At 41.5% G+C, this 12,843-nt stretch overlaps 1 protein-coding gene across 1 annotated transcript in view; it reads left to right on the forward strand.

The window, feature by feature from the left end:
- LOC122808866 (mothers against decapentaplegic homolog 4-like) overlaps positions 1-12,843 on the forward strand; it is a gene marked incomplete in the record, with an annotated part of 2,707,603 nt that overhangs the window by 257,613 nt on the left and 2,437,147 nt on the right.

The raw sequence follows: 12,843 nt of genomic DNA on the forward strand, positions 1-12,843 counted from the left end.
TGGGTTAAATCCTGGTCCAGCGTCGTTTGCTGTCGCCTCTTCCCTGACGTCAGTGCGCCAGGGGTATAAGATGCAGCCGACGACATTTTCTTCAGTCTTTCTTGCTGCGCGGTGCCCAAAGCAAAAGCAGTTCGCAAGTGCCGGTCAGCCGACTCCTGAGATTGTCGAAATCTAATTTCAGATCCGAAGTCTTCAATAAGGCTAAGTACCCTGTTGGGGAAACTTTTTTCTTGCTCCAGACAGATGTCAGAAAAAGTTAACAATTGTATTTCTTGTGGGAAGCAAATACCTCATAATGATTTCCACTCTTACTGTATTCTTTGCCTAGGCCCTGACCACGACGTTGCTAGTTGTCGGTTTTCTGCTAGATTTAACCAACGCACTATTAAGCTTCGGTACGATTTTGCTTTTCATTATTTTTGAAGAAGGTTTAACTACATAATGCCGTTGGAACAACCGATGACCGGAATTTATAAAAAAAAAACGCAAGGATAAAGACAAAGGGCAAGCATCTGAGGTCCAAAACTGACGAAGCCTCTTCTAGGCCAGTCGCCAGTGCTCAGTGAGGCACTTTCGCAGCCCCGGACTCCCGCTACCTCAGAGCCACAGGCCGCCTCCAACTCCCACATGGAGACAGCTAGACCTCTGGATACTCAAGGTATTGACCCTTCAGAAATTAATCCCTCAGATGGGTCCGGAGCTGCTGAGCAGGCATCGGCTTCTTAATATAAAGCCTACTTCAGCATCCAAGACTAAGTCTAAAACAGTTTTAAAGACAAGGAAACCAGTACGCATTCTCAAGGACAGGCTTCTATGCTTAAGAAACATGCTCAAAATGGCCAAAGACCTAATTACTTTGATCAGGGGGTTCCCATCCCCCTCCTAAGAGGCCTAGTCAAGACACTGAATATGATTCCTCTGATCAGATTTCCATTTCCTCTGATTCCTCTTCTGATCAGGGATATTCTGTTCCTCCCCATGAGGATTCTGATGCTGAAGATTCTATTCCTTCACCTTCTCCTCCCGAGGACTATTCTTTTGGGGAAATCCTGCACACCATGTAGGAGCATTTCCATTGGGAGAGCCAGAATTATTCCGATTCTAAGAAAAGACTTAGAGACTTTTTTTTACTTCCTCAGCACAGACCTCTTGCAATTCCCCCTGTTCTAGACATAGTAGATGATGTTTTTTCAGAGTCCAGCCTGTCTCCAGACTCTTTACCTCCTGCCCCTGTTAAGCCGGACAGATACTACAGGGTCCCAGACTCCCATAAATTTCTTTACAAAAACCCTGCTGCTGACCCAGAAACTATCTCACAGGATCCCAAAGGGGTCAAGGCTGCTTCTGCCAAACACCCTGTCCCCTCAGACAGAGATTCTAGGGCTTTGGACAGATGGGGGGAAAAAGTTTACACTTCTGCTACCTTTGCTGTAAGAGCTTTAAATTGTCAGTTTCATATGCTCAAATATCAGCAATACTTAATGTCTTTGTTAAAACAAAAAATGTTGACAAATTCTGAATTTTCTGAGAACAAAGGTTTGCAGGATTTATTGTATGCAGCTCAACAAGTGGGAAAGCTTACTTTGCAATGTGGCTATGATTCACTGGCGGCCTCGTGCAGGACCGCTGTTACAGGTTCTGTTATTAGAAGGCATGCTTGGTTAAAGGAACAAAATCTGCTTGATCATGTTAAAGCAAAATTATTGGATGCTCCATTACAGAATGATACTTTTGTTTGGTGTTAAGGCAGAGGAGGTGTTAAAGAAAATGGAGGATAAGGCAAAATCTATGCAGACAGTAAAGGATTTCTTACAGGTACAGCCACTCAGATTTAGCAGGAACTGGCTCTCTAAGAATTGGTCCTTTCCAGTGTCAGACAGACCACAAAGAGGCAGATTCAGATGCCCTAGAGGCAGGCAACAACCCCAGGGCTCATACAGGCCCAAACAATGGGGTGCTTCTACCTCCAAAAGCGGAGAAGACAAATCACAGCCTTATAGAAAACAGTCCCAATGACTTCCCTCTGCCAATGCCAAGCACTTATTTTTTGGCAGCACCCTTAGGGGGAAAGCTAGTACTGTTTTCACAAAACTGACACAAGATCACCCAGGACAAATGGGTCTTAAATGTAGTCTCTCAGGGCTACAGGTTCCACTTTCACACCTTTCCAAAGGCAAAAGGTATGCCAGACCTGCCACAAAATCAATGGCAAGAGGCACAAAAACAAGTTTCATCTCTCATGGACATGGGGGCTATTCAGCCAGTGCCACAGCAAGAGCAGGGACAAGGATTTTATTCAAGACTTTTCTTAGTACCAAGAAAGGACAAAGCCTGGAGACCAATTCTGGACCTGTCTATTCTAAATACTTTTCTGGACGTCCCAAAATTCAAAATGTTGGACAAGAAGGCTTGGCTTGTAACTTTGGACCTCAGAGGCATACCTGCATGTCCCAATCAGACAATCTTGCAGAAGATACTTCAGATTCATAGCTGGATCACTGCACTACCATTTCTCTGCACTGCCCTTTGGCTTATCTACTGCGCCCAGGGTCTTCACAAAATGCCTGGCACCAGTAATTGCATTTTGCAGACAGAGGAATTCAAATATACCTCTACTTGGACGACTGCCTTATTCAAGCAAAGGGCAAAGATATTCTACTACAGCATCTGGCGTTTGTAAAAAGATTACTGTTTTGCCTAGGGTACACAGTAAATGGAAATAAATCAAAACTAGTACCCTCTCAAGAGATAATATTCCTGGGTGCCAGCTTAAATACAACTGCCCAGATGGCTTATCTCACGCCAGACAAAGGCGTCTGACTTCTTACTTCAAAGACATGGCAACAAAGACCCAGTTATCTGCAAGAAAAATTCTGCAGGCTCTGGGCTACATGGCATCCTGCAGTCTACTAATTCCATATGCAAGACTGCATATGAGGAAACTACAATGGTATCTAAAAAGTGTTTGGACTCAACATTGCCACAGCCTGGAAACAGTAATTACTCTCATTCCCTGCCTGCAACAGGAATTTCAATGGTGGGCACAGGCTTGTCACCACAACAAAGGGACAGCCATTCACCTTACCCACTGCCAGGCAGACACTAACAACGGATGCATCAGATTATGCCTGGGGGGGCCCACATGGCAGGAAGATGCATTCAGGGCACATGGACCTCAAACCAAATGCATCTACATATCAATCAAAAAGAGATGTTAGCTGTACAAAATGCCCTGACAGCCTTCAAGGATCTACTTCATCCAGGACAACTACTGATAAAGACGGACAATACTACAGTCAATGTGGTACATAAGCAAGGGGGCACACATTCCTACCCCCTCTGCAGGCAAGCCATGACTTTGTGGAACACAGCATTGACTTATCAAGTACATCTGCAAGCACAATTCCTGCCAGGAAAGACAAACACTTTGGCAGACGAACTAAGCAGAAACCTCATGGATCCTCACGAGTGGAAACTGGATCCACAAATCTTCAACATGATAACCGGAAAATGGGGATGCCCAGACATAGATCTATTCATTTCCCCTCACAACTGCCAGCTACAGAGATTCTGCACTCGGACTTATCATAATCAAGCATGGAAAGTGGACGCCTTTCATTCAGCTGGAAAGCCCTTACAGTATATGCCTTCCCTCCTCTGCCTCTCCTCTCCAAGGTACTCCTAAAGGTCAGACAAGAGAAGCCAAAAATGATACTGATTGCCCCAGACTGGCCACGCCAGCACTGGTACCCAATCCTCAAGAGCTTGTCTCAAGGCCCAGCCTGGACACTGCCTCTAATGCCTCATTTGCTGACCCAACAGAAACCAGATCCTGCACAGCCAACTCAGAACCCTAAATCTGGCTGCATGACGGATAATGTAATCATTCAGAACACACCTCTCTCTAAAGCAGTTATTGCTGTTATTTTGGAGGCCAGGAGGCCCAGCACCAGAAAATTTTATGCAGAAAAATGGAAGAGATTCTGTGCTTGGAACCAAGCGCAGGGGATTGACTCGCTTGATCCAAATATTCCTCAGATTTTGCAATACCTAACTGAGATGCTGGACAAAGGCCTATCCTCCTCATCGATTAAGATCTATGCCTCTGCCATTTCAGCTCCTTACAATACGGACCCACCTATTTTTTTCATCCACTGTTAAGACAGCTTCTCAGAGGGGCCAAAAACATAACACCTCCAAGGAGAGCTCCAATACCTACATGGGACCTCATTTTTGTCTTGGAAAAGCTCACACTGCCTCCTTTTGAGCCTGCCAATACAGCAAAGATAAAATACTTGTCATGGAAAACCGCTCTTGCTGAAGTTATTGCTAGGAGAAGAAAAGTCTGAGTTGCAGGCACTAATGGCTGGTGGAACCTTTTATTATTTTCCATCAGGACAGGGTTTTCTCTAAGGACAAACCCGACATTTATGCCTAAGGTAGTGTCCAGCGTGGCTCTTAACCAAACCATACATTTGCCTACCTTTTACCCACAGAATAAGGGGGAGAGACTTCTGCATACTTTGGGCATACACAGACAGCTACGCTTTTACTTGGACAAGACTAAAGCTCAAATCCAAAACTCCAACAACAAGCAGATAGGAACGCCAACCACAGAAATGGTAAATAATTCTCCTTTATTAACGTGTCCTGGTAACTCAGCAATTCGCCTTCAATGGAACAACTCGCCAAACAAACCCATCTCCTTAAATACATTAACCAATTAACTCATTAATCAATTAATTCATTAAACCTGCTTGTTATTTGAACTTCAAACTGACACCAACTCATTGAAGTCCGAAAACATAATACAAAGCAATAAATAAATAGATACAAATTACTTTATACAGCTTTAAATTGACACATATTGACACCACTCTACCAATTCTATAAAACAGATGATGAATTCTTGAACTTCATAATACAAAATTTCATGGTGCAAAATATCACATTATAACCTTTCATAATGCTAAATTGCCATAATATGAAAAACCACAATGCATCCCAAACTGAATTATGATGAAATCCCAATATCTAAATTCATGCCCCTCGGATATAACGTATAATAATTGAAAATCATCCTATGTTCTAACTTACTGAGTTCAGCTCTGAAATTACCAACCTCGAAATGTGGCCTAGCCAAAACACTGAAAACAAATCCATCAGTGTTGCTGTTATGCACATTAACAAAATGTGAAGCCACGGGACTATCCAAATTCCCCCTTCTTACATCTCCTAAATGTTCCAAGTTGCGGACTTTTGTCTTTCTGGTGGTTTGGCCAATATACCGTAATGGTTTGGCACAATCACATCCCAAGACATAAACCACCCCATGTGACAAACAATCAAATCTTTCAAACGCCTAGTATTTCTTTCCATGTAAATTTCTAACCATGTGGCATACAGAACATCTCCCACACTGTTGCATACCAACATTCAAACCATCTGTTGAATGCTCCAACTTTTTACTTCCTTCAGATTGCTAAATCTGCTGTAGGAAAAAGTAACATGTTTAGTAAACAACCAGCCTACAGTCATGTCATCACAGATTAAATGCCAAAGTTGTTTTATAGTCTTTTCAACTACATGTGAAAAATCAGAATATCTGGAAACAAAAAATAACCTTTCCTCTTTTGCAACTGAACATTGTTTACTGTGATCCTTTCTTATTTTCTGTCCTCCACATAACGTATTTTTAATGCCTGACGATATTTCCTCCGAATACCCTCTGTGGGAAAGTCTAAGAAACACATCACCAAGCGCCTCATCCTATAAATTTGAATCAGAGGTATTCCTTAATAAAGTAATTTGTATACATTTCCTTATTGCTTTGTATTATGTTTTTGGACTTCAAACAATGAGTTGGTGTCAGTTTGAAGTTCAAATAACAAGCAGGTTTAATGAATGAATTGATTAATGAGCTAATTGGTTAATGTATTTAAGGAGATGGGTTTGTTTGGTGAGTAGTTCCATTCAAGGCGAATTGCCGAGGTACCAGGACACGTTAATAAAGGAAAATTATTTACCATCTCTGTGGTTGGCGTTCCTATCTACTTGTTGGAATTTTGGATTTGACTTTTTGTTCATCGAATTGGTGTTTCATTACAAGACTAAAGCTTTCAGAAAGACAGAGCAACTCTTAGTGGCATATGCTGGAGGTTCCCAAGGAAAAGCCATTTCAAAACAGACTATTTCAAAATGCATAGGCCACTGCATTCGTTTCTGCTATTCACAACATGGCAAATCAGTGCCCAAGGGCATTAAGCCACATTCTACCAGAGCAGCAGCCACTTCAGCAGCCTTTCTCAGAGGAGTACCAACCAAGGATATTTTGAAGGCTGCAACATGGACTTCACTGCACACTTTTACAGAGCACTACCATTTACCTCTCTACTCTAAATCCAGAGCAGGCTTTGCCACTGCAGTTCTGCAGGACCTCATAGCCACTCCAAACTCTATTTAGGCCCAGCCGCCCAACCTCAGCTTTGGGATTCAACCCAAGTGTAATGACTGCAACAGTGAAACAAGATGAACATAGTACAGATGTCCTTCAAGAATGCAACTGCAGTTCTTACATATGGGTTGTCCTGCCTCAGGCAGCCCTTCGGTCGGCCGGATTCCAAAGTCTGGGTCCGGCGTCGGCTGATGTCAGCTCCCACCTGATGTCAGAGCGGCCAGGGTATAAAAGCATCAGTCGACGCCATCTTCTTCAGTCTTTCTTGCCGTGCGGTGCCCTAAGCAGAAGCAGTTTGCAAGTGCCGGTCGGCCAGCTCCTGTGTTTTCAGATACCGAAGTCATCAAACAGCTAAGTACCCCGTTGGGGAACCTTTTCTTGCCTCAGCCGATGTCAGATAAAACTGCAAAAGTTAATAATTGCTTGTTTTGTGGTAAACAAATACCTCATAAGGACTTCCATTCTTACTGCCTTCCCTGCCTCGGCCCAGACCACGACGTCTCGGCCTGTGCTGCCTGTGCTCGCTTCAATAAGCGCACACTTAGGCGCTGGGCAGAATTTGCTGTAGACTTTTTTGGAGAAAATTACTCCTATATCTCAATTCATAAAATTTTAGCTTAATAAGACTCTGTTAACAAGATCTCTCATTTCCTTGTAGTCAAAGCCAGACTAGCTGTAAGCTATAAATGTGCTACTTCCTGGGCTTGAATACAAGCTACTTACAGCCCTGTGGTCATCAGACAGAATCACTTGCCTCCTGTTTGCTGAAAAATCAGATACTCTAAATCATTCGTCTCTCCGTTAAAAATCAACACCATTGTCTTGCTGTTTGTAAAGTAAAACGGCTACATGTCATTAATAGGACTACGCTCTACTTAATGAATTCACCTTTAAACAACTTAAAGATATTGGTGTTCCTTTTACAATAAATTGTTTATCAAATATTCCTTGATGATTCTGACTTTCTCCAACTATGTAGGCCTTCCTTTACGCTTGCAATTTTGATAGATCCTACCCCAAAGAATCTCCTGCATGCTGGAACTCTCTTCTTGAAGTAGTCATGCAAATTGATAAACATGCAGCTTTCAAGAAGCATCTCCATCCTCATTTACTTAAGGGATACAAATGTAACTGCTTTTGAGATACTGGTTAAGAAACTCCTTTTGCACCACCTGGCACTGTTACCCTACTGTTTACCTTGTGTCCTATATCCATTAGCATTGTAAATGTTAGTTAAAAAGGGGTGGTGGTTGGATTTCAATTTTTTTGGCAAATGTTACTTCACCTATCAAGATTTATATTTGCTGTATTTTGTTTTGCATTATTAGTTTATTTAACTTTGTATATAGTATAGTATATGTATTTTTACATTTTGTCATTCACTCTGTATTTATTGTCTTGCGTGTGTTGTGTTTAGCTCGGGCTGAAACTGAAATAGGTCCAGTGGGATTAGTGCTCTAACCCAATTAAACAAATTCAAAATAAAATAAATACAGTTTGTACTTTGCGTTTGGTTGGCTTGGATCATGGCTGAACAGCGTCCTCATACTAGCCCATCTACTTGGCTAACCAGTGTTAAATAATTAATAAGTAAAGTAAAGCATAAATATGTTGCAGGTACATTAGTGGCCTCCCACTTGCCTGTAGGTGTGTGTGTCTGCTAAATGGGCCAGTACCACAATGCAGCTAGACAATCCGATCAGTAGCACAGGCAGCTAGATCTTTAGCTGCTCAGTGCACTTAACAGACCACAACCCAGCAAAATGCACCCTTTAGCTGAGTATAGTGACTCTTCATAGGTTCATAGGTAGATACTAGGCTATTTGCCCTAGGGCATTTATAAGCCTGGCCAGAGTGGTTTTGGCTTCCGCCTCCCTATTAGATTAACCTACTGTGCCTCTGTAAAGTAGGTCACAGAAGGTACCCTTTTAAGATTAGTTATTTATGGCTGGGGTCCACCAGACCGGTCTTCTGTTTTTGGAGGAGTGAGTCTTGGTTTTATTTGGGATAGCACGATCCATGCATTCCTGCAGGTGCTCATAGAATGCATTTGTAAAGGATTCTGCGGATTGGGCTGTATTATCCTCTGGCCCAGGGGCTTTGAAGGATTCCACCTCAGTCTTGAGAAGTGCAAAGTTGGCTTTGGAGAAATTCTTTACAGTGATTTCCTTGACTGGGGGTGGGGATGGGATATGGATGTCTAGGGAAATTTATTTATGGTCTGATCTTACCAATGAGGGGTTTACCTCTGGTGAGGAACACGAGTCCCCATGTTGGTGATGACCAGGTCCAATATGTTGTTCCCTCTTGTGGGAGTGGTGACCAGTTGTTCCATTGCGTTAGAGTTTATAAATTCAAGGAACCGTTGGGCGAGGGTGTTTGGGCTTGAGTAGTTTTCCCAGTCAATGTTTGGGTAGTTGAAGTCACCCAATAACATAGTGTTTGGAGAGACCTTCATATTCTCCAGTGTTCTCAGGAATGCCAAGTGGGGTTCCTGTAATAGGGAGGGTGTTCTGTAGCAGGCTACAAATTGAAAGGCAGTTTTGCCCGCTGTTAGTTGCACATGGATGGTTTCCGATGCTTCGTGCAGTGCCACTAACCTGGAGGTGTAGGTATCTTTGATGAATATAGATACTCCCCTCCTTTTGTGCTTCGGTCCGAGTTTTGGGGCCGAAACGCATGGTATGAGTTATAACCTGGTAGTGCTGGGGTGCTCTCAGGAGCCTTGAACCAGGTTTCTGTTACTGCACAGACATCGATTTTCTCCATACTGAGGAGAGTCTGAAAGTGCATCTTGAGGTTTAGACTTCTGGCATTGAGTAGCATTACCTTTAGTTTTTTTATCTTTGGGTTGTCTATGGAGGTGGGTTTGTCCTTTGAGCCTTGCCTAAAAAAGGCACTATGGTGATGGCAAGAGCCTTGGCCAGTATACAAAACCCTTTTCTTGATTTGTCAGTAATGCCTATGCTGTGTTGAGGTAATGATTTACAAGATTAAGGGCTTTAGTACGCTGCACAAAAAAAAGCACCAGTCATCTTTCCTTTATCAGTATTGGTTAACATGTCATCATAAAGAGTCCATCTGGAAGAGAGAGTGCTGCTTCCATTCCAGAAATGGCGCTGATGACTGCAAAGGTTGAGGTTACTGTTGGCTAGAACTTGCCAGCTGAGAATAGGCTAGTTTCTCTAGAATTTTCCCTAAATTTGGGAGAATTGAGAGAGGAAAAAAGTTTGCAGAAGATTTTTGAGATTTTGGAGTGGGCTTTACTTTGCAGATTTCTAAATTGAAGGTTATAATAATTTTTGTAGTGAATAAGTTGAAAATTTGGTGAAGGGGGTCTTACAAGGTGTCTGTGCAAAATGAGGGGAACCAGTGCTGTAATTAATATTTCCAGGAAGGGATTCTTGTGGGTCTTCAGTCTCTGTGTTATGCATCAGAAATAAGGTGAGGGAATATATTCAGGGATGTGTAGGTAGTGCTGTTTGATAAGATGCAGAGTGACTGCAGGAATCTGACAGATTGATGACCAAAAAAAAAGATGGGTTAGGAAATTTTAAGAAGCCATGTCAAAAGAAATGAGCACTGTTTGTTTTTTTTAAGAGCTGGGGAGGCTAAGTTGCCTTTAAGACATCTTGTGACAAGGTTTGCTTGTTTCTTTTATTGTTAGGGTCTGAAACATGGTTGGCTTGTGATCTAATTTGCTATGGCTATGCCCTTATGTCATTGACACTGTACGTGTGTGTGTGTATATATATATATATGTGTGTGTGTGTATACATATATATATATACATGTGTGTGTGTGTATATATGTATGTATGTATGTATATATATATATATATATATATATATATATATATATATATATACACATATGTATATACATATGTATAATTTGATAGCAGGGTTACAGACAGTTTTAAGTCTTGAAAGGAAGTCAGTTTGGATTGTTTTGACCGATTAGCAAGTCTTGTCTCTAGTTTAAGCACTTCTTTCATTTCTAGAGTTATCTAGTTTTGTTTAAAGATGCCTGTATGAAGTCTGTTAATGCTGACAAAAGTAGCTTAGAGACCACTAACTTTTGAGGAAGAATGGATGTTAAAGATCTTGAAAAATTAAGCCCTGGGGGCCAATCAAAGAGAATGTTTGAGTATTTTTAGGTTACTGATTTTCAGTTTGTGATTTTGTGCAGAATGAGATTTTTGTAGGTAGTTTTTGAGGGGATAGTTTGAGTGTAAAGGTGATAAAGACAGTGGTGTATTAAGCTGAGGGAGCAGTACCCTTTTATTGAAGAATTGGAATGAAGGATATTGAAGAAGGTATTGTTTTCTTCATTAATGATTTGGATGAGTGGGGTCTTATAATAGTTTTTGAAGACGGAGATCTGCTAGAGTTTCTTTGTCATTCTTGTGAAGATCAAACACAGGTTAATATGGAAGTCTCCAAGAATTGATAGGGGTATTATGGCTGGAACTGCATTAATTATTTGCTTAAGTATGATGTCAAATGTGATATCAGAGGATTGAGGGGAGGTAAGCGGTACTTACCACACCTTCCTCTAGAGCTCTTGTAGTATATCTTCAGATTTTATACTTTTCAGTTTACATGAATACCTGAGGAAGTTAAGGTTATTCACAAGATAAACATACGTCTGTCTCTTGCTTAATCTTCCTCAAAATGTATTTAAATTCACATTGCATATGCCTTCCCAAATCCATTGACATAAAAAGATCTTTGAATGAAGACCAGATTCTGTCATGTTGGAAGGAGTCTGTGTTATACACCCTGTGTACAACAGCTGGACAGAAATGAAATTTCTAAGTAGTATGTCATAATTTTTCTTTTCTTTGTAGTAATAATGATCAGACTTGGACTTTCTCCGTAGACAGCTGTCTTCTTTGCTTCCATGGTCCATGTTGAAATTCCAGCAATGCTTTAGAGAAAGCTGTTAGATAAGCATTGCACTAAATTAAGATCACATACCCTGGTGCTCAAAGTCAGGTATGAGTCGTATAAACTACATTCGATTTGATACTATTCATTATGAATGTCTTCTTGATTCATGCTATCAGCTTGGGCCTAATCTCATCTACCGCCTCAAAGATGTACTAGAATAATGCAGAGTCAGAAACACAGTATTTCATAAGGCAAACTTCTCCTTGCATGTCTTGCTTAAGAGTTAGCACCAGGCCCACTTAAATTTATGCTAGTGATGTCTAGAAGATGTGTAATGCCAGTAATATATTCACTGTCACAGACCAGAATGTTTTCCCAAGAAATGGGATTTAAGTGAAGGGCTTCACCGGGGCTCTGGAAATAGTGTTTTTATCATGTGTTCTCTCTCGCTGTATCTCTCACACGCACACAGTCACAAACACAAACATTTGCACACACACTCTTAAGTATCTCAACAACTGAAGTGCTAAACTGTCACATTGGTGTCCGCCAAGATCATGGTATGTGAAAATGTAGCCTTTATGGTAGAGTAGCTAGATTAAACAAATAATTCATTTAAATAAATAAAGATGTCAGAGACACAATGAAGCCCTACTTTTTGCTATTTGCCAAGCTAGTAGTAGCCAACAGCCAGCCGAGTCCATTCTTTTCTTGAATTAAGCAAGTCTTATTTACACTAATAGACTGACTTCCAGAAATTACAATTCACTGCCAAAGTGCTGCAAAATTTGCTACTGGTTTAAAAGTAAAAGATCACCATTGAAACATCCCAGGAATGTTAAAATGCCTTTTTTTACCTGGGCATCTGTATGTAGGACTTGCAACTTTCTGCATGATTCAGGCACATTAAATGAACCATGCATATTTCTAACATGTCACTTTCTCCTCTTAATCCCAGCCATGCTAAAGATCAGCAGGATCTTCAGAAGACTTCAGCATGGATGTTCCTAGGGTCATATCCAGCACAGGGTGACCTAGGCAGCTGCCCAGGGCCTGATACTGGCTTGGGGGTGCAGTCTGGCCATATATAGGGGATTAAAACAATGCTGCCTTCCAAAGAACGATGTCAGCACAGGAAATGGTCATCAGCATGCACACACTTTCAGCTTCAGTGCACATAAGAGTTCAGCCCAGATGCTGAAGCACATCTTGAGCAGGAGATTTGAGTTGAATCAAGCAGAGTTCAGCCGTTAATAGAATTGAGCAGTGTTCAGCCCTGACGCTGACATTTGAATCGAGCAGAGCAAGGGATTGTTTTGAACCAACAGTACTAGAGTGCCAGTGGGATTCTTTCATGATTTGTGGGCGAGGAGAATCATGTTTTGCAGATGTGTGTATGTGTATATGCATGCGGGTATGCGAGTTGGTGTTTCACAGGATGATTACTACTCCATTAAGGATTTCAGATGACTATCTTGCAGAAAGACTGCTCTC

This window comes from Protopterus annectens, chromosome 8.part0, assembly GCF_019279795.1.
Source record: "Protopterus annectens isolate FY-2018-M chromosome 8.part0, PAN1.0, whole genome shotgun sequence".
NCBI lineage: Eukaryota > Metazoa > Chordata > Ceratodontiformes > Protopteridae > Protopterus > Protopterus annectens.